A 23,288-nucleotide genomic window follows, 5' to 3' on the forward strand; every position below is an offset into this window, starting at 1 on the left:
ATAACAGTCTTTCTAATATTTTTTATACCTAACCTTCAAATGTTCAACCATGTGTTTGGTTTCTATATTTCTTTTCATCTATTAATATGCACGTGTAAATCAAATTTTAACTATTCTCCTCATCTAAATTCCATTTAATTTACCCTTGCCATCTACTATTTTTGGATACTATTTGGCAAAGCTACAATTTGGTTATTAACTTCTTGACTGTTGACATGTGTGTTTTTATCTTATAGTTTTTTGGATAAAAATCAACCTTTCTCCCTTCGGGAGCTTCAAGCCATCCACGCCGGTGATGGAACATAAGGCGAAGACAACCATGATATCCAGACTGCAACGACCACCATCTCTACCTGCAGGGCCTAGGGCCGAACATCCGCCCAGGCCTACAAGAAGTATACAGCAGTACCATACATCAAGAAGTTACCATCAGCTACCAAAAGCCATAAGTATAATCCAGAATTGTTAGTTTTTGGCAAGAATTTGAATATATTTGTTAATGCAATTTACTAAGTCATATTTTTATTATGTTTTTATGAACAATAAACATGATTAGGTAAAATTATTGTTTTGTTTGCTTCCATTCTAAATCTTCATAGTTCATTTCTAAGATTAGGACAAGACGAGCACACACCTGAGTGACTGAGCTAAGCTAAGGGTGTAACGATGGCTATCTTGGATGATTGAGGTAATATTTTCGGATATTATTTCAATTAGCTGGGGTAGTCCATCGCTTTTTTCGTTTCACGGTAGCTGAAGACAAATACGCCATCAGAACCGACCACCAGAACACCTGGTGCCCAGGTGTTCTGGTGGTCGGTGCTAAGGCACCTGCCCAGGTGCTAAGGCACGTCATCTGAAGTTTTGGAGGTCTTCGGCACTAAATTGATGCAAACAGATTACTCGGTATTTTTGGGGTAGCTGAACAAGAATGCGCCATCAGAACCGACCCCCGGTGCACCTGGTGACAAAACCCCTCCAAACTAGAGAGCACCGACACCAGATGGTCAGGATGTCACTTCGGATGACGTATTCGTATTCAGCCACCCCAAAACCACCTAATAATATATTTGCATGCTTTCAAGAACAAAAACCTTCGAAACTCCTTAAAATGACGTGCCTTAGCAATAACCGCGAGTATCAGGTGCTGCGGGTGTCAGTTCTGACGGCATATTCGTATTCGGTAACCCCCAAAACCATTCGTGTAATCTTTGTGCATCAATATAGTGCCGAAAACGCTCAAAACTCCAGAAAATGACGTGATCCTAGACACTAGGTGCTCAGTGTATCGGTTCTGATGGCATATTCGTTTTCTGCATCACAAAAACCGCTCGAATAATCTATTTTCATCAATATAATGTCGAAAATCCTCGAAACTCCAGAATATCAGGTGTCTTAGCAAAGATACTGGGCACCATGTGCTTCAGGGGTCGGTTCTGATGGCGTATTCGTGTTCAGCGACTCCAAAAACCTCCAAGTAATCTGTTTGTATCAATATAGTGCCGATAACCCTAGGACCTCCACAAGACGTGCCTTGGCGGTGATCCTGGGCAACAGGTGCTTCGGATGTCGGTTCTGATGGTGTAGTCGTGTTCAGTGACCCCAAAAATCCCCCGAATAACAAAATCTGGTCCTTTCCTTAATAAATTGAATTGAAATAATAGCATGAAGCTCTGATGATGGCACGTTATGTGCATTTAAACGCATTTTTATATAGTAGACTTTTTTATTGACATCATTCTGAACACAATGCAAAAAGTTGAAAATCTCTAGCTCTAGGTGCTGTATTTGAAATTCCATTTATTCCGGTGGTTTTATTGCTGAATGCCTTGGTTTTTAAGAACAGTATTTTATAAGTGCTAGAATTCCACAGACTGTTGGGAACTTTGAGAAAAACACATTAATAAATTTTCAATAACAATACCCAAAACTAAGAAAAGTGACCATCAGAATAATTAAAATATTCACGACACGCCTAAATCCAGATCCATACAAATAGGGCAGCCAATGAGGGTATTTGGCTCCGAATTCCATCCCACTACATCGATTTACTTAATATTTTCTCAGTAAGTAGGGAATATCCCAAGAAACAAAGTCTACCCTATATATTATGGCGCTTTTATCTTGGGGGAGGTTCCCACCACTTCAAGTGTGTGGAAATTTTTTTGGTCAAAATAACCACGGAAGTGACTAAAAAACATAATTCTAAGCAAAAACTGTTCTATAATTTTTTTTGAAAACTCAATACTTTTTTAGTTACGCCTGGTTGAAATTTGGCAGTTTTCATTGAAAAAGACACCTTTTCGGACGGTTTTTTGCGAATACCTTAAAAACTATGCATCTAACCAAAAAACTATATAAAATATTTTTGTAGCTTATAAAAAAAACAGAGAGATTAGGTTCTTAACAAATCTTCTAGTTATAATACAAAAAGAGATATGGTAGGTGAAAAGAGTTTGTTCTTTTTGTGCTTGCTCAAATCGGTATATTAAACTTAAAATAACAGGGCAACGGTCTATTTTAGGTGTAAAGTGTTTTTGTAGTGCTTGAAAAGTCCTTTTAAATGAGCGATATTAAATGTAGATTACATTTAAAATAAGCGAGATATCTAACAATAAAACACTGAAAACGTTTGTTTTCTATACTTCCACAAAATTTATTACAACTAAGTGACTACAGCTGTTTCGGCAGAGTGCAGAGTGCCTTTCTCAAGTGAAACAGCTGTAGTCACTTAGTTGTAATAAATTTTGTGGAAGTATAGAAAACAAACGATTTCAGTGTTTTATTGTTAGATAAAATGAACTTCCATGAAGTAACGGTCGAATCCATCAATTATTTAAGCGAGATATGCTGCAAAAAAATTGGTGACTATATGTGGATGTATTTTAAGAAAAAATGAGAAGTATAATTAACCCATCATCCACCACAATTTAAATGCATCGTTTTCCTTCGACAATAGTTTTTATTATAGTGTTATTTCTATGTTCAAAAAGTTGGACTGGTTTAAAATGAATAGTTTTTGAAATTCTAAGATCAAATTATAGAGCACATTTTTAAATTTTCTTAAAAATCTTCCGTTTTCTCCATGTAACTCGAAAATGATAAGAGATACGAAAAAAAGGTGCAGTACAAAAATATAGCGTTTGTTTAGAAAAAAATCTTGTTTTTTCCATTACCGTATCTCTTATCATTTTCAAGTTATATGGAGAAAAAGGAAGATTTTTAAGAAAATTTAAAAATGCCCTCTATAATTTGATCTTATTTTTTTTCAAAAACTATTTATTTTAAACCCGTCCAAATTTTTACATATAGAAATAACAATATAATAAAAGGTATTGTAGAAGAAAAACGATGCATTTAAATTCTGGTGGATGAGGGGTTAAATATACTTCTCATTTTTTCTTAGAAACATTAGTCATTAATTTTTTTTGCAGCATACTTCGCTTAGTTTTAATGTAATCGACATTTAATATTGCTCATTTTAAAGGTCTTTTCAAGCACTGCAAAAGGTATTTGTAGTATTAGACATCTAAAATCGACCGTTTCTCTGTTATTTCAAGTTGAATACACCGATTTGAGCATGCACCAAAAAAACAAACACTTTTCACCTACCATAATAATATCTCTTTTTGTATTATAACTAAAAGATTAATGAAGTAACCAATCTCTTTGTTTATTTATAAGCTACAAAAATGTTTTATATAGTTCTTTTAATTAGATGCATGTTTTTTAAGTTATTCGCAAGAATCCGTTCGAAAAGATATGTTTCAATAAAAAATGGCCAATTTTCAACCACAAATAACTCAAAAAGTAGTGAGTTTTCAAAACAAAATTATAGAACAGTTTTAGCTTAGAATTAGGTTCCCGAACTACTTCCGTGGTTATTTTGACCAAAAATTTTTCTACCCCCGAGAAGGAGTGGGAACCACCCCCAAGATAAAAGGGCACATCGGCATAGGGTAGACTTTGAATTAGGAGATAAGTGGAGGCTATTCCCAAAATTTCATTAAAATCCATGCAGTAGGATAGAATGCGGAGGTAATATCCTGTTCTTGCTCTCATTGACTGGCGTAAAATAAATGATTCATTATATCAGGTATGAGTAAAATATTTTTTGTCATACGAATTTGACAGTATATCACCTGATATTTATTTTTGAGTCAGTGTGTTTTTGACTATCGCATCGGCGGTGTATGGTCATTTTGGTACTATGTAAACTACAGTTTGTGTCACAATTGTTTGTAGTTATTATCTTTACATTATGAATTATATATTTAGGAACAGTTCTATAATATTAAGAGTTTAATCAAGTTAAAGAAATTTCCTAATGTGGTATTTGTCCAAGACGAAGTTAATGGATTATCGTGAAGCTAAACATAATATTATGCCATCCCTTTGTATGAAGTTCCATGGACAGTTGGGGTGTACCAATCTCGACAATAACTCTTCAGATGCATTGGTAAATATTTAGAATTCAAGTTTTGTTACTTTCATCTATACTACATATTATATCTACATTTTTATGCATTTACTTTTCAGTATTACCTATAGTGGAGTATATATAGATTTTCACTTCGGAAAAAACCAAACAAGATATAACTTTTTGTAATTTTATTAAGAAATGTTTAATAAACAACATATCAAAAAGTTCTACTCCAGAAGAGGGTTTTTAATTTTTTATTAAACAAATGAACTTGAAAATTAGATGTTTTTATATAACTCCGAAAATATAAATTTTAGAAAAAGCTGACAACCATTGAAAAATTCAGGAAATTTTACAAAAAAAAACCTTAAATAAAAATGTTTCTGAAATTAAATCTATAGTTTCTATATTTTTTTATTTATAACGCTAAAGTCACCCTCTCACAAACATTGGCGCACTGTAAACTATAGCGTTCGGCGAAGTGCACGGTTGAGTTATTTTAATGTAATTCTTTAACTAATGGATCAAATGAAATTTTACAAATTGGACATCAAAGAAGAACAATTAGGCTATCTTATGATTATAATTAAAAGGAATAAAATGTATGGTATAAGTACCCTGTGGGCGGAAAGAAATATTTACATGAATTTTTTTTAAAAATGATTTAAAAATGTGTAACTAATACTTTTATTCTTTCTCCCCTTCCTTATACCCTTTCAGGTGTCGGATTTGAGTTTAGGTTAGCTACATATTCACCCATCTCTTTCATTATTTTCTGTCTAATATAATATTTACAATGTATGTGTAACTAATATACAATTTTACTTACAAAACTCTCAAATTTGCACAACTTACCTTTCAGACACCTTACTAAACGAGGTTTCGTTCAAAAACAATCTTAAAAATTTAATTCAAATGATACGGCGCCTCAAAAAATGTAATTTTTTAAAACTTCGTAGGTTTAGAGAATTACTACCATTTTAAGACGATATTACTCAAGTTTGAACATATTTATTACAATTTTATAGGTGTTTATTTAAAACTTAGAATGTTGTCTTTAAGATGCACTAAATTATTTTACTCTAGAGATGAAATAAACAATTTCTTTTTGAGAAAATTAAGAAAGATAAAAAATGTAATACAAAAACCGAAAATTACGTGCTAAAAGAATGTTTATACAAAGTGATCAAAACTTATTTCTGTAAAACTTACCTAAAATACAGTTAACAGTAAGCTTCAACAATAATAAATGTTCAACAAAAAAACTTTTTTTGTGGTCTTATACAGTATGTCGGCGTAAATTGGAATCTATTGATAACTTTTTTTATTACCAGTTTTACGAAAGTAAAAGTTTTTCTTTATAAAATACTCTGCATCATATAGAAGTTAAGATGCAACCGTGAGATATCAACTTTTATTAATTTTATACGAGGTATGTCAAAAAATGTGAATTTAACTCAAGAGTAAACTAACTTTAAATTTCACAATATCGAAAATTGTTATTAATAAAAGTTGTTTGGAAGTAAAAACTAAGTTTCCATATTCAATGACATCCTTCTAACTGAAATATTATGCACTATAAGGGCACTTAGTATGCAGTAAGCATTTTATGGAGAATAACTTTCTTTCGTTAAATTGATAATAGAAAAGTTTCCCATATGGTTCCTATCTACGCAGACATACTGTATAAGAGCTTCTACATACTGTATAAGAATTTTCAAATGGTAATGCCATATTTGGATTCAGCATAATCAAAAACAAAAAAAAAATATATTTGATCAAAGTAAAAGGATGAATTCAACAATATTCTTAAAATTATTTATACAAAACAATAATTCTTATTGTTTAAACAATTAGCGGCAAAATCTGTGAGTGCAACTTTTTACTTTTTATAACTGAATATAAACTAACAAAAAAAGTTTTAGAAAAATATAAGCTTGTTTGAATTATTCCAAAACAATGCATGTTTTCGTTCTATCTTGACTCCCGTACTAGTTTTATGTTAATCATTTAAGTAACTTTTTGCAAAAATTAATTATTAGATAATACCTATGTGTTTAGCAATTTTTTTTGTGGATTTGTAATAAAACAAATTACTAAAAGGATAGTTGCGTTTTTGCATTTAATTTGCTTGGGCGTTTCTTCACTTTAATTTTTTGTATTAGAACATACACTCACCAGCACAAAATTTCGCGACTAAAAATTTTTATTAAGTTTGACAATTTTATAACTTTATTATTTGTACTCCGATTTTCAAGATTCTTGCATCAGTTTGTAGGTACATGTATTGATATCGTTTGTTATTATTCCGGTAATAAAATTTTTTTGCTTAGATGACATTATACATTCGAGGGTGAATGGAAGCGTTGCATTTTCTCCTAATTTTAAAAAAAATTGTAGAAAAATTGAAGAGCTGATTTTGTACTCCTTTCGTAGTATCTCGAAGGTATTCCTAAGATTTTGTTTTTTGAATAATCCGAATATGTCTCTTCTTGTAAAGGTTCTAAGTAAAAACACTGCTTTGAAGGTTTATTTAATTAAAAATATGAAACGCCCCAAAATTAACAACAAAACAAAAAAATTCAATATAATAGCGGGTATGTCCACTGTCCACCTCTCGCAGCAACGACTGCTCGTAATCTGTTTGGCATCGAATAAATAAGGTGTGTTATCCTTGCCTGGGGAAAAGCCCGATATTCCTCTACCAGGGCCATAACTATACCAACTTTTCGGGAGGTCTAGGGTGACGACGAATATTTTTAATTCATCCCATAAATTCTCGGTAGGATTGAGGTCTGGGCTGCATGCAGGCCATTTTAGTCTTATCAATCCAACCTCTATTTAAGACATATTTACATTTATGTTTATAAGTCAATCAGTGTTTTTATTTACAAAGAATTGTGCAGCTCTTACAATAAAAGAGATATTTGGATAGTGATGCCTCCGGGATAATGTGAAAGGACTACGAAACAAAATCAACCCTTCAATTTTTCGACATAATTATTTAAAGTTAGGAGAAAATACAAAACTTCCATTCACCCCGTATATTACCATCTAAGCAAATTTTTTTAGTTACCGGAATAATAAATAGTAGGGGAGGAAAGTATGCTAAATTTGCAGTTACTCGAGCGCTGAGGGGCCTATTGGGTTGTGAAGAGTAGGTCCCAAAATCAAAAAAAGTTAAGTAGAATTTTCCATTTGAGTGGGGACTCCATTTTTTAATATAATTTTCCATTTTCAACAATCGTTTTTCTTTTCGATTATTGCGCCATCTATCAATAATTCGAAAAAATGTCTCGAATAAAAGGTACTTATTTTTACGTTAGGAATCCAAATCTGCAAAAAAAATGGGAGCTCCTATTAAAGATTTTAAAGTAACCTCCACCCCACCTCTGTAGGGGGTCGTGTTTGGAGTAATTAGATAGATTTTTTAAAAATATTGAATACGTGTGTATTGCAGTTTTTAGATCTGATGTTCATTTCGAGAAATATCGCGGGGTTCCAATTTAAAAATTTAAATTTACCCCCACCCCTCTCCGTGGGGGTCGTGTTTGGTATCGTTTAATAGATTTTTCAAAAATATTGAACAAATACTTTTTAGTTTTTCATCCTGACGTTTATCTCTCGAAATATTCGCTTTTTCTTGTAAAACTTTGTGACCCACCCATTTCATTACGCCCCGCTCAAAACCGTCAGATTTTTGAAATATACACTCTTTTGCATTTACTTAACTTACCTTATCTTAATCTGACGATTTCGAGTTTTATAGATTTTATTTTCGGGCCCTCCTTAACGAACTTCCCTGTATTCAGATCCAATGTTAGAAGTACAATTACAGGGTATAAGTTTTCTCCCCATATGATAATCTGACGCGCTCGATAAACTGCAAAGATACCCGCTTGGGCTCCCCTACCAAAACGATATAAATGCATGTACCTACAAACTAATACAAGAATCTTGAAAATCGGAGGGCAAATAATAAAGTTATAAAATTGTCAAACAATAAAAAAATTTTAGTGGCGGAATTTTGTGCCGGTGAGTGTATTAGGTAAGTTAAGGGGGAGTGATTTGAAATCAACATAGATAGATAGATAGATAGATATTTGAAAAAGACTAAGTTTTCACTCTAATGGCATATAACATATCCCACCAGAATGAAAACAATGGGAACCTTCTCTGGTTACACCTCTGAGGCTTCTACAATTTGCAAGCCATACGGATGCTGAGACTAAGGAAGATGAGGGAATTCTACAATTTACAATTCACGTCACATCTGCTCAGCGCGGTAAAGTTCCAACGAGACTGGTTCCCTTCATACTCCACACAGAGTAAATGTAAATCAAAAATGAATAACCATTTTCAATTTCGTTGCAAAACGAAAATACAGCCGAAACATATTCCAGTCCAATCAGAGAGTGCTGCAAGCACCTCTACCGGTTTCGAAACTTATCAGTCTCTCATCAGGAGGCACATATGCTGCTCTCCCTGATCCAACCAAAACAAACCCCAGCGTGCAGTCCCGAATTGCAACGAACGAAATGGCATAGATGCCCTAGCGGCAACTGCTAGCAAAAGACTAAGTTTTCACTCTAATGGCATATAACATATCCCACCAGAATGAAAACAATGGGAACCTTCTCTGGTTACACCTCTGAGGCTTCTACAATTTGCAAGCCATACGGATGCTGAGACTAAGGAAGATGAGGGAATTCTACAATTTACAATTCACGTCACATCTGCTCAGCGCGGTAAAGTTCCAACGAGACTGGTTCCCTTCATACTCCACACAGAGTAAATGTAAATCAAAAATGAATAACCATTTTCAATTTCGTTGCAAAACGAAAATACAGCCGAAACATATTCCAGTCCAATCAGAGAGTGCTGCAAGCACCTCTACCGGTTTCGAAACTTATCAGTCTCTCATCAGGAGGCACATATGCTGCTCTCCCTGATCCAACCAAAACAAACCCCAGCGTGCAGTCCCGAATTGCAACGAACGAAATGGCATAGATGCCCTAGCGGCAACTGCTAGCAAAAGACTAAGTTTTCACTCTAATGGCATATAACATATCCCACCAGAATGAAAACAATGGGAACCTTCTCTGGTTACACCTCTGAGGCTTCTACAATTTGCAAGCCATACGGATGCTGAGACTAAGGAAGATGAGGGAATTCTACAATTTACAATTCACGTCACATCTGCTCAGCGCGGTAAAGTTCCAACGAGACTGGTTCCCTTCATACTCCACACAGAGTAAATGTAAATCAAAAATGAATAACCATTTTCAATTTCGTTGCAAAACGAAAATACAGCCGAAACATATTCCAGTCCAATCAGAGAGTGCTGCAAGCACCTCTACCGGTTTCGAAACTTATCAGTCTCTCATCAGGAGGCACATATGCTGCTCTCCCTGATCCAACCAAAACAAACCCCAGCGTGCAGTCCCGAATTGCAACGAACGAAATGGCATAGATGCCCTAGCGGCAACTGCTAGCAAAAGACTAAGTTTTCACTCTAATGGCATATAACATATCCCACCAGAATGAAAACAATGGGAACCTTCTCTGGTTACACCTCTGAGGCTTCTACAATTTGCAAGCCATACGGATGCTGAGACTAAGGAAGATGAGGGAATTCTACAATTTACAATTCACGTCACATCTGCTCAGCGCGGTAAAGTTCCAACGAGACTGGTTCCCTTCATACTCCACACAGAGTAAATGTAAATCAAAAATGAATAACCATTTTCAATTTCGTTGCAAAACGAAAATACAGCCGAAACATATTCCAGTCCAATCAGAGAGTGCTGCAAGCACCTCTACCGGTTTCGAAACTTATCAGTCTCTCATCAGGAGGCACATATGCTGCTCTCCCTGATCCAACCAAAACAAACCCCAGCGTGCAGTCCCGAATTGCAACGAACGAAATGGCATAGATGCCCTAGCGGCAACTGCTAGCAAAAGACTAAGTTTTCACTCTAATGGCATATAACATATCCCACCAGAATGAAAACAATGGGAACCTTCTCTGGTTACACCTCTGAGGCTTCTACAATTTGCAAGCCATACGGATGCTGAGACTAAGGAAGATGAGGGAATTCTACAATTTACAATTCACGTCACATCTGCTCAGCGCGGTAAAGTTCCAACGAGACTGGTTCCCTTCATACTCCACACAGAGTAAATGTAAATCAAAAATGAATAACCATTTTCAATTTCGTTGCAAAACGAAAATACAGCCGAAACATATTCCAGTCCAATCAGAGAGTGCTGCAAGCACCTCTACCGGTTTCGAAACTTATCAGTCTCTCATCAGGAGGCACATATGCTGCTCTCCCTGATCCAACCAAAACAAACCCCAGCGTGCAGTCCCGAATTGCAACGAACGAAATGGCATAGATGCCCTAGCGGCAACTGCTAGCAAAAGACTAAGTTTTCACTCTAATGGCATATAACATATCCCACCAGAATGAAAACAATGGGAACCTTCTCTGGTTACACCTCTGAGGCTTCTACAATTTGCAAGCCATACGGATGCTGAGACTAAGGAAGATGAGGGAATTCTACAATTTACAATTCACGTCACATCTGCTCAGCGCGGTAAAGTTCCAACGAGACTGGTTCCCTTCATACTCCACACAGAGTAAATGTAAATCAAAAATGAATAACCATTTTCAATTTCGTTGCAAAACGAAAATACAGCCGAAACATATTCCAGTCCAATCAGAGAGTGCTGCAAGCACCTCTACCGGTTTCGAAACTTATCAGTCTCTCATCAGGAGGCACATATGCTGCTCTCCCTGATCCAACCAAAACAAACCCCAGCGTGCAGTCCCGAATTGCAACGAACGAAATGGCATAGATGCCCTAGCGGCAACTGCTAGCAAAAGACTAAGTTTTCACTCTAATGGCATATAACATATCCCACCAGAATGAAAACAATGGGAACCTTCTCTGGTTACACCTCTGAGGCTTCTACAATTTGCAAGCCATACGGATGCTGAGACTAAGGAAGATGAGGGAATTCTACAATTTACAATTCACGTCACATCTGCTCAGCGCGGTAAAGTTCCAACGAGACTGGTTCCCTTCATACTCCACACAGAGTAAATGTAAATCAAAAATGAATAACCATTTTCAATTTCGTTGCAAAACGAAAATACAGCCGAAACATATTCCAGTCCAATCAGAGAGTGCTGCAAGCACCTCTACCGGTTTCGAAACTTATCAGTCTCTCATCAGGAGGCACATATGCTGCTCTCCCTGATCCAACCAAAACAAACCCCAGCGTGCAGTCCCGAATTGCAACGAACGAAATGGCATAGATGCCCTAGCGGCAACTGCTAGCAAAAGACTAAGTTTTCACTCTAATGGCATATAACATATCCCACCAGAATGAAAACAATGGGAACCTTCTCTGGTTACACCTCTGAGGCTTCTACAATTTGCAAGCCATACGGATGCTGAGACTAAGGAAGATGAGGGAATTCTACAATTTACAATTCACGTCACATCTGCTCAGCGCGGTAAAGTTCCAACGAGACTGGTTCCCTTCATACTCCACACAGAGTAAATGTAAATCAAAAATGAATAACCATTTTCAATTTCGTTGCAAAACGAAAATACAGCCGAAACATATTCCAGTCCAATCAGAGAGTGCTGCAAGCACCTCTACCGGTTTCGAAACTTATCAGTCTCTCATCAGGAGGCACATATGCTGCTCTCCCTGATCCAACCAAAACAAACCCCAGCGTGCAGTCCCGAATTGCAACGAACGAAATGGCATAGATGCCCTAGCGGCAACTGCTAGCAAAAGACTAAGTTTTCACTCTAATGGCATATAACATATCCCACCAGAATGAAAACAATGGGAACCTTCTCTGGTTACACCTCTGAGGCTTCTACAATTTGCAAGCCATACGGATGCTGAGACTAAGGAAGATGAGGGAATTCTACAATTTACAATTCACGTCACATCTGCTCAGCGCGGTAAAGTTCCAACGAGACTGGTTCCCTTCATACTCCACACAGAGTAAATGTAAATCAAAAATGAATAACCATTTTCAATTTCGTTGCAAAACGAAAATACAGCCGAAACATATTCCAGTCCAATCAGAGAGTGCTGCAAGCACCTCTACCGGTTTCGAAACTTATCAGTCTCTCATCAGGAGGCACATATGCTGCTCTCCCTGATCCAACCAAAACAAACCCCAGCGTGCAGTCCCGAATTGCAACGAACGAAATGGCATAGATGCCCTAGCGGCAACTGCTAGCAAAAGACTAAGTTTTCACTCTAATGGCATATAACATATCCCACCAGAATGAAAACAATGGGAACCTTCTCTGGTTACACCTCTGAGGCTTCTACAATTTGCAAGCCATACGGCTTAGATTAGAGTGGCATTATATGCCATTAGAGTGAAAACTTAGTCTTTTGCTAGCAGTTGCCGCTAGGGCATCTATGCCATTTCGTTCGTTGCAATTCGGGACTGCACGCTGGGGTTTGTTTTGGTTGGATCAGGGAGAGCAGCATATGTGCCTCCTGATGAGAGACTGATAAGTTTCGAAACCGGTAGAGGTGCTTGCAGCACTCTCTGATTGGACTGGAATATGTTTCGGCTGTATTTTCGTTTTGCAACGAAATTGAAAATGGTTATTCATTTTTGATTTACATTTACTCTGTGTGGAGTATGAAGGGAACCAGTCTCGTTGGAACTTTACCGCGCTGAGCAGATGTGACGTGAATTGTAAATTGTAGAATTCCCTCATCTTCCTTAGTCTCAGCATCCGTATGGCTTGCAAATTGTAGAAGCCTCAGAGGTGTAACCAGAGAAGGTTCCCATTGTTTTCATTCTGGTGGGATATGTTATATGCCATTAGAGTGAAAACTTAGTCTTTTGCTAGCAGTTGCCGCTAGGGCATCTATGCCATTTCGTTCGTTGCAATTCGGGACTGCACGCTGGGGTTTGTTTTGGTTGGATCAGGGAGAGCAGCATATGTGCCTCCTGATGAGAGACTGATAAGTTTCGAAACCGGTAGAGGTGCTTGCAGCACTCTCTGATTGGACTGGAATATGTTTCGGCTGTATTTTCGTTTTGCAACGAAATTGAAAATGGTTATTCATTTTTGATTTACATTTACTCTGTGTGGAGTATGAAGGGAACCAGTCTCGTTGGAACTTTACCGCGCTGAGCAGATGTGACGTGAATTGTAAATTGTAGAATTCCCTCATCTTCCTTAGTCTCAGCATCCGTATGGCTTGCAAATTGTAGAAGCCTCAGAGGTGTAACCAGAGAAGGTTCCCATTGTTTTCATTCTGGTGGGATATGTTATATGCCATTAGAGTGAAAACTTAGTCTTTTGCTAGCAGTTGCCGCTAGGGCATCTATGCCATTTCGTTCGTTGCAATTCGGGACTGCACGCTGGGGTTTGTTTTGGTTGGATCAGGGAGAGCAGCATATGTGCCTCCTGATGAGAGACTGATAAGTTTCGAAACCGGTAGAGGTGCTTGCAGCACTCTCTGATTGGACTGGAATATGTTTCGGCTGTATTTTCGTTTTGCAACGAAATTGAAAATGGTTATTCATTTTTGATTTACATTTACTCTGTGTGGAGTATGAAGGGAACCAGTCTCGTTGGAACTTTACCGCGCTGAGCAGATGTGACGTGAATTGTAAATTGTAGAATTCCCTCATCTTCCTTAGTCTCAGCATCCGTATGGCTTGCAAATTGTAGAAGCCTCAGAGGTGTAACCAGAGAAGGTTCCCATTGTTTTCATTCTGGTGGGATATGTTATATGCCATTAGAGTGAAAACTTAGTCTTTTGCTAGCAGTTGCCGCTAGGGCATCTATGCCATTTCGTTCGTTGCAATTCGGGACTGCACGCTGGGGTTTGTTTTGGTTGGATCAGGGAGAGCAGCATATGTGCCTCCTGATGAGAGACTGATAAGTTTCGAAACCGGTAGAGGTGCTTGCAGCACTCTCTGATTGGACTGGAATATGTTTCGGCTGTATTTTCGTTTTGCAACGAAATTGAAAATGGTTATTCATTTTTGATTTACATTTACTCTGTGTGGAGTATGAAGGGAACCAGTCTCGTTGGAACTTTACCGCGCTGAGCAGATGTGACGTGAATTGTAAATTGTAGAATTCCCTCATCTTCCTTAGTCTCAGCATCCGTATGGCTTGCAAATTGTAGAAGCCTCAGAGGTGTAACCAGAGAAGGTTCCCATTGTTTTCATTCTGGTGGGATATGTTATATGCCATTAGAGTGAAAACTTAGTCTTTTGCTAGCAGTTGCCGCTAGGGCATCTATGCCATTTCGTTCGTTGCAATTCGGGACTGCACGCTGGGGTTTGTTTTGGTTGGATCAGGGAGAGCAGCATATGTGCCTCCTGATGAGAGACTGATAAGTTTCGAAACCGGTAGAGGTGCTTGCAGCACTCTCTGATTGGACTGGAATATGTTTCGGCTGTATTTTCGTTTTGCAACGAAATTGAAAATGGTTATTCATTTTTGATTTACATTTACTCTGTGTGGAGTATGAAGGGAACCAGTCTCGTTGGAACTTTACCGCGCTGAGCAGATGTGACGTGAATTGTAAATTGTAGAATTCCCTCATCTTCCTTAGTCTCAGCATCCGTATGGCTTGCAAATTGTAGAAGCCTCAGAGGTGTAACCAGAGAAGGTTCCCATTGTTTTCATTCTGGTGGGATATGTTATATGCCATTAGAGTGAAAACTTAGTCTTTTGCTAGCAGTTGCCGCTAGGGCATCTATGCCATTTCGTTCGTTGCAATTCGGGACTGCACGCTGGGGTTTGTTTTGGTTGGATCAGGGAGAGCAGCATATGTGCCTCCTGATGAGAGACTGATAAGTTTCGAAACCGGTAGAGGTGCTTGCAGCACTCTCTGATTGGACTGGAATATGTTTCGGCTGTATTTTCGTTTTGCAACGAAATTGAAAATGGTTATTCATTTTTGATTTACATTTACTCTGTGTGGAGTATGAAGGGAACCAGTCTCGTTGGAACTTTACCGCGCTGAGCAGATGTGACGTGAATTGTAAATTGTAGAATTCCCTCATCTTCCTTAGTCTCAGCATCCGTATGGCTTGCAAATTGTAGAAGCCTCAGAGGTGTAACCAGAGAAGGTTCCCATTGTTTTCATTCTGGTGGGATATGTTATATGCCATTAGAGTGAAAACTTAGTCTTTTGCTAGCAGTTGCCGCTAGGGCATCTATGCCATTTCGTTCGTTGCAATTCGGGACTGCACGCTGGGGTTTGTTTTGGTTGGATCAGGGAGAGCAGCATATGTGCCTCCTGATGAGAGACTGATAAGTTTCGAAACCGGTAGAGGTGCTTGCAGCACTCTCTGATTGGACTGGAATATGTTTCGGCTGTATTTTCGTTTTGCAACGAAATTGAAAATGGTTATTCATTTTTGATTTACATTTACTCTGTGTGGAGTATGAAGGGAACCAGTCTCGTTGGAACTTTACCGCGCTGAGCAGATGTGACGTGAATTGTAAATTGTAGAATTCCCTCATCTTCCTTAGTCTCAGCATCCGTATGGCTTGCAAATTGTAGAAGCCTCAGAGGTGTAACCAGAGAAGGTTCCCATTGTTTTCATTCTGGTGGGATATGTTATATGCCATTAGAGTGAAAACTTAGTCTTTTGCTAGCAGTTGCCGCTAGGGCATCTATGCCATTTCGTTCGTTGCAATTCGGGACTGCACGCTGGGGTTTGTTTTGGTTGGATCAGGGAGAGCAGCATATGTGCCTCCTGATGAGAGACTGATAAGTTTCGAAACCGGTAGAGGTGCTTGCAGCACTCTCTGATTGGACTGGAATATGTTTCGGCTGTATTTTCGTTTTGCAACGAAATTGAAAATGGTTATTCATTTTTTTATTTTTTATTTTTAGATAGATATTTATTTATTTATCATAATAGATAATACACAAAACAGAAACATTACTCTCCACACCTGTACAAATTACATAAGAATTGTCAAGGCAAGGAGCGCTGTATAATTATCATAAAGTATTACAAAAATTAATAACATGAGACTAAACAAATAAAGAAATAAGCATTGTCAAATTAAATTAATCAGAAACATTCAATATATAAATAAAAAAAGAAAAAAAAATAAAATAAAAATAAAAACACTGGAAGTACAACAAACATTGCCAATTGGTTTCTAGGTCTTAGTTTTAATATAATGGACTAATAATCTCTTAAAGATAGTTGCATAAGGCTATTTTTAATGTGATAAGGTATATTATTGAACTGTACAATTCCTTTATGAAACAAGCTTTTCATTGAACTGGACTTGTTGGTTGTTCTAACATAAAAATTTATTGAATTTGCAGCTCTAGTGCTATGCTCATGAACATTTTCTATCGGGACCAACTGACTGTTCAAATACTCAGGCAATAAATGGTTTACCATCTTAAATAAGAATGTCATAGATTGGACATACATAAAATGTTCAACTTTTAACCAATTTAAAGTTTTCAGCATATCTTGAATTCGAGTATATCGATTGCATCTCAATATTACTCGCATAGCCTTATTTTGGAGAATTTGAAGCCTGTCATAATTAGAACATCCTGTATAAATCAATGAACAACAATATAAAAAGTGAGGTAATATTAACGAATTATAAATTGTTAATTTAGTTTGAAATGTCAAAAATGGTGATACTCTTCGAAAAAAACCTATTTTTTTCCCTATCTTTCTGCAAATGTAATCAACATGTTTGCTAAAAGTTAGTTCCCTGTCCAATATGAATCCCAAATACTTTATTTCCTGAACCATTTCAATTTTTTCATTATTTAATTTAATGTGAACATCCAAACTTAAGAATTTCCCGAAAAGAGTATTATTACCAATAAACATGTATTTGGATTTTAACTCATTGACTTTCAATTTGTTTAACTTAAATCTTTCAGTTAATAAATGCAATTCACGATTCATCGTGTCCACTACATCAACAAAATCTTCCCCATAAAAATATATTAATGTGTCATCAGCAAAAAGATGAATTTTACATTTGCTTAATACGTTTCCCAAATCATTAATGTATAATATGAAAAGTAGAGGTCCAAGTACACTGCCTTGCGGCACACCAATATCATTTAACTGTGGATTTGACATTTCACTATTTAATTTAGTCCTTTGGTACCTATTTGACAGATAATTTTCCAGCCAATTAAAAACTGTCCCGTTAAAACCATATTTCTTTAACTTCAAAAGAAGTATATGACGATCTATTGTTTCAAATGCTCTTTTGAGATCTATAAAAACTGCGCATATACCGACCCCTGTCGTATCTAAAATACTTTTCATATCTGAGACAACTAACTGTAATGCGGTCTCACATGAATGAGAATTTCTAAATCGAGACTGGTAATTGTACAGGATATTATTTGAAGTAATAAATTTAATCAGCTGATTGTACACCACAATTTCTAAAACTTTTTCACAAAATGGGAGCATATTTATTGGACGTAATTGATCAAGTTTATTAGTATTAGGAACTTTTGGAACAGGAACTATAGTTGATATTTTAAATTGCTTGGGCACCAGGCCCTTCTCTAAACTCATATTAATTAAATTTAATAAAGGATAACCTAACACATGAAATAGATTTTTGATAATATCAAGACCTACTTCATCCGTACTATTTTTTTTATATTGTAATTTGATTATATCATATAGTTGGTTTAGTGATATGCTCTCAAAAGTTTCAAAATTTACATCAGATGAAACAACTGTCTGCAAATTTAAATTAATATCACTATTTTGGTCAAAACTTACAATAATATCTTTAATACTATCAACATAATATTGATTTAATATGTTTGCCAAATTTACACTATATGTTACACCTTCATGTTCAAGACTTTGAAATTGTGATATAGTTTTATTAGTTCCTACTAACTGTTTGAGATGTTTCCACATTTGTTTAGAATTACCCCTATTTCTATCAATATTTGACTCATAAAATCTAATTTTAACTTGTTTTAAAATTCTAACATAGTTATTTCTTTCAATTTTATAGTTATTCCAATCTACGCAATCGTTTGTAAACAAAAATCTTTTATAAGCAATATTTTTATTCTTTACTGCCAATTTACAAGTGTTGTCAAACCATTTATTACCAAAGTTCTTAACTTCCACAGTTTTAACTGGTGATACTCTATTCAAAACATCTACGATATTATTGACGAAAGTATCAGTAACTTCATCGATGTTTACCGAAGAATATGCCCAATCTTTTTCAATCAACATGTTTACCATATTATCATATATTATTTTAGAACGAATTTGTTTTGTTTCAATGACTTCACTTTTAGTTACTTTATTATTGAGCACATGGACAATACAGTGATCAGATATTATGTAATTTTTTTCTACATGAGCAGTTAACGTATAGTCATTACTTATGACAAGATCAATCATAGATTTTGAATCTTTAAAAATTCTTGTATATTCATTTACAAGTTGCTGCATTCCATTATTTTCTATATATTCTTTCAATTTACTTTTACCCTGACAATTTTTATCATAATGTATGTTGAAATCTCCAGCAATGACTATACTACAACTACTATGTGATTCATAATAATCATCCATCCACTTGAAAAATACATCAATGAATTCACTTATACTACCACTTGGCGATCTATAAATACCCACTATTCCATAATATGATCCATTAATTACAACATCCAAAGACAAAACCCACAAACTCTTGTCAATAATAAATGTTTTGATATTATTCACTTTTATGTATTCTTTCGTATAAATTAGAACTCCTCCTGTATGACGACTACTAGAATCACAACGCGCCATTACATATTCAGGGATCTGTAGCTCAGAATCTGAAAAATCGCTAGTGATACAAGTTTCCGTTAAACATAAAATGTGTGGGTCATATACCTGAACATAAAGTTTGATTTCATCGCAATGTTTATAGTAACTTTCAGCATTAATACAAGAAAGAAGAAGATTATCTATACACTTTTTATTTGTGCGTGTAATATTTGAAGGCGTCTTTGATGGCTAGATATTATACCCTATTCTTTCTTTGGCTTTTAATAACTGTCTTTGATAACTACTACAATTTCTATCAAATACATTATGGTTATAATTAACATGTTTAAGTTTAAGAATTTCATTTGCATATTTACAGTTAACACAAGTAAAATTATCGTTAGTAATTCTGCACTCAGCTTTTTTGTGTTGACCTCCACATAATGGACAAACATCCTGTGAAGTACATTTATCTGCAAAATGTCCAAACTTCCAGCACCGAAAACAACGAATAATATTTACGTGTTCAAAAAATCTGTAGCTATTCCATCCTATATGTATTTTTTCCTTTTCATTAACTAGATAATTAAATATATCTGCTGAAATTTCCACTATTACATTAAGTGCATTACGGTTATTAGTTTTCGATTTATATTTACGTAATATTTTAATGTAAGTTTCTATACCGTCAATCAAATTTTGTTTTTTAAAACTATCAACAAAGCTGTCAATATCTTCAATGTCTTTTTCGTGGACATTTATGATCTTGATCTTAGGTTTAGATATACTTGCAATTTTTATCTCATAATCTGCTCCAAGAACTTTTTCAGCATTAATTTTCAAATTATCCAAAGACTCCTTATTATTACAATGAATTGCAATCGACCCTTTAGCACAAGATTTAACATTTTCAACCGACACATTTATATCGACTGGACTAAATTTTTGTGCTAATACAGTTTTTGTTGTTAAACAATTTTGATTTTGATTTTTTGGTTTTATAATAAGTGGTTCGGTTTTTTTCGTTTTTACAACATCGCTCCGTTGACGCTGACTGTTTGTTAGTGTACCATTATTTTCAATAAGATCAATTAACTTACAAGTTTTTCCAATACTTCTTTTGTTTTCTTTTCATTAAGTTGATATTCAGACTCGTTTTTGTTAAGTCTATTTTCAGCTGTCGTAAAACAATTGCCACAAAACCACTTTAAATTAACACAATCTTGTTTAATTTTTAACACTTGATCTTTCACTTTAGCACAATGCAAATGATATGGTTTAATACACAAATCGCAAACGATATACTTATTATTTACAATAAAATTATCAGCACATTGGACACACGTCTGTATGCCCGGCGCCATCTTTGACTACGAATATCGGATATCAAGCAGATTTTTGTGAATTTTTTTGAAGCTATGGTAGAAATATTTTATTTTTACAATAATAAAAATAAAATATTTCTAGAATAAAAATAAAAATAATGCAATCCAAAATATTGAAAAATAAGCCATTAGTGACAAATTTTGACAGGCAGCTAAAAAAAATGGATTTTGAGGTGGACATCAGAACTCGTCACTGGATCATAAGAAACAAAAAATTCAAAAAGATTTAATTAGCTTATGAGTTTCACGAGGTAACAACGTCGAGTTTTTTTATTTGTAATGATTTATTAATTTTTGGTATCACTCAGAAGTCAAAAATACAAAAATTTTGGTAAAAATTTTGTGAAAATCAACAGATTTATTATTGTTGAACAAAGAGTAAGCACAAAATGAAAAATATCTCGACGTGCCGCTGTTATCTCATGAAATGTCCAAAGAAAATATATGCAAAATTTCAGGTAGATCGGTCAAGTAGTTTTTCAGTTACAATGTCCACCGCATTTGTAAAAGCATTTTTGAGAAAAATGCGTTTAAAGTTTTCACAACTGCATCTTCATCTTCCTATTTGTCTGCCAAATCGTAAATGTATGCACATTGGAATATGTTTTTTTGAATCGCGGAGTAATCTACAAAATAGAAGGCGAACAGTTGTTTAACGTTTCTCACTACGCTCAAGCGTGCTGGCGCAAAGCGAGTAGAATAACAGTAGATAATTCAACTCGCTGTATTTCTGGTAAATTTAATCCGATCAATTGAAATTTTCAGAGAGTATTTTTGAGATTATGCAATTTTATTGAAAATAATAAAAAAACTAAATATTTCAAACAATACCCCCCCACCCCGTACCATGCCAATAATATAACAATAATGTTATTTTGTTTCTTTTTCAGTACAAATGGTACAATGTGGCCGGTGAGTAAGGGAATAAGTTAGGGGTTTTATATTACTAACATATTTTTTATGTACCATATACTTGAAAAATATTCAACTTGAACACTATTTTACATTTAGATATGCACCAACTAGTACTTACTGGTACCTACACTTAATAATAGCCTAAAAAGCCTAATAATAGCCGAAAAAAGGGTATCTCAACTGTTTAATTACAGTATGCATCATTTGATGCTTACTTCCAAAAGATTCAGTTGCTGTAGCCTTCGCGGTCTATTTTTGTTTTGTTTTGAAGTTATACTTCTTTAGGCGCGATTGAGAGTAAAATTTCATAATACTGCGCGCATGCGCACACAGACAGTATGACGTTTAGTTGCTATCTTTCAAGTTATGTATAAATATATCAGTGCAAGAAAAGGTGTGAAAAGAATATATTAGTGTTTTTAGTAAATATATTTATTATAATTTTTGTGTCTTTGGATTTGTTGTCCTCAGGAGTAAGATGAGTATTATTAAAACATTTTATTGTATATTTATTATACCTCACCTTGCCTGTTTGTTACCGTGAATTGTCATTAGGTACGTCCGAACCGATACCGACACAGTCCTCTTATCGTATTTGGTATAGCATTCGGCCAGAGATCGAGAGGTCTTGAATGAGAATCCGGAGCAATCCTATATTTGTTTTATTTCTTTTAAGCGGTAAGCACAAAATTGGTTTGGTGTTTAAAAAAATTAAAACAAACTGTTTAAATTATATTTATTTTTAAGAAATCCTATAATAGAAGTATAACTTCTTAAGGCTGGTATACATATGCGCTCCGCTCAGTGTGAGAGCCGCTCGCGCAAAGCATGTTTGTTAGATTAGTACGTGTTTTCAAGTGGCGCACAAACGGCTCGCACACGGCGCACCAGGATCTAACTTCTGTCGCTTTTCAACAAATGCTTTGATGGTTCGCAATACGTATTTGGACGGGTTTGCGAGTGGTTTGTTGGATTTGGGGCGCCTGAGTTGAATATTTGTTAGTAATGGATGGTCGGAAAGAAATATCAAACTTATTAATGTTTACCGTGGAAAATCATTATTGTGGGATTCTCAACAAAGGACCATTTAAAAAACAACTTAAAGCCGATATCTGAAGGGAAATAGAAGCTGAAATAGAAAATATACATGCGGACCAATGTAAAAAAGGTCATTTCATTGTTGTCTTCTTATCGGCATGAGAAATACAAAATTAGATTTACTATTTTATTTGGACATATAATAAGCCACAATTCGAGTTTGAAATCAAGCTTACTTGACGTTTAGACTTTCACTTTGGAAGTCCTTATCAATATAAGAAAAACATTCATAAATTAAAAATTTAACTTTGTTTCTGGTAAAGCGACGCAGTTGGAACAAGCAGATATATTATAATTGTGTCACCGGAAAGCGAAAAAGGTAGTCCCTAAAATTTTCAGGACTGAAACAATCCCTTAAAATTCGAGAATTTTTACGATTTTGACAAGGTAAACATTTGGTCTTAGGCCGCACCTACATTGGATCCGTTCTTCTCCGATCCGATCAGATCAGATCAGATCCGATCCAATCCGATAGGGGGCACCTACATTGAATCCGTATTTCTCCGATCAGATCAGATCCGATATACGCTGTGAGCTCGTACGTAGAGGGGATATTTATAAATTCGCGAGCGCCAGTAGTGGCAAGTCTGTAAACGTTTACCGGAAATTTGACATAAATGTCAAAGTGATTAATTTAAAATTAAAATT

Source organism: Diabrotica virgifera, chromosome 2 (genome assembly GCF_917563875.1).
Source record: "Diabrotica virgifera virgifera chromosome 2, PGI_DIABVI_V3a".
NCBI classification, from domain to species: domain Eukaryota; kingdom Metazoa; phylum Arthropoda; class Insecta; order Coleoptera; family Chrysomelidae; genus Diabrotica; species Diabrotica virgifera.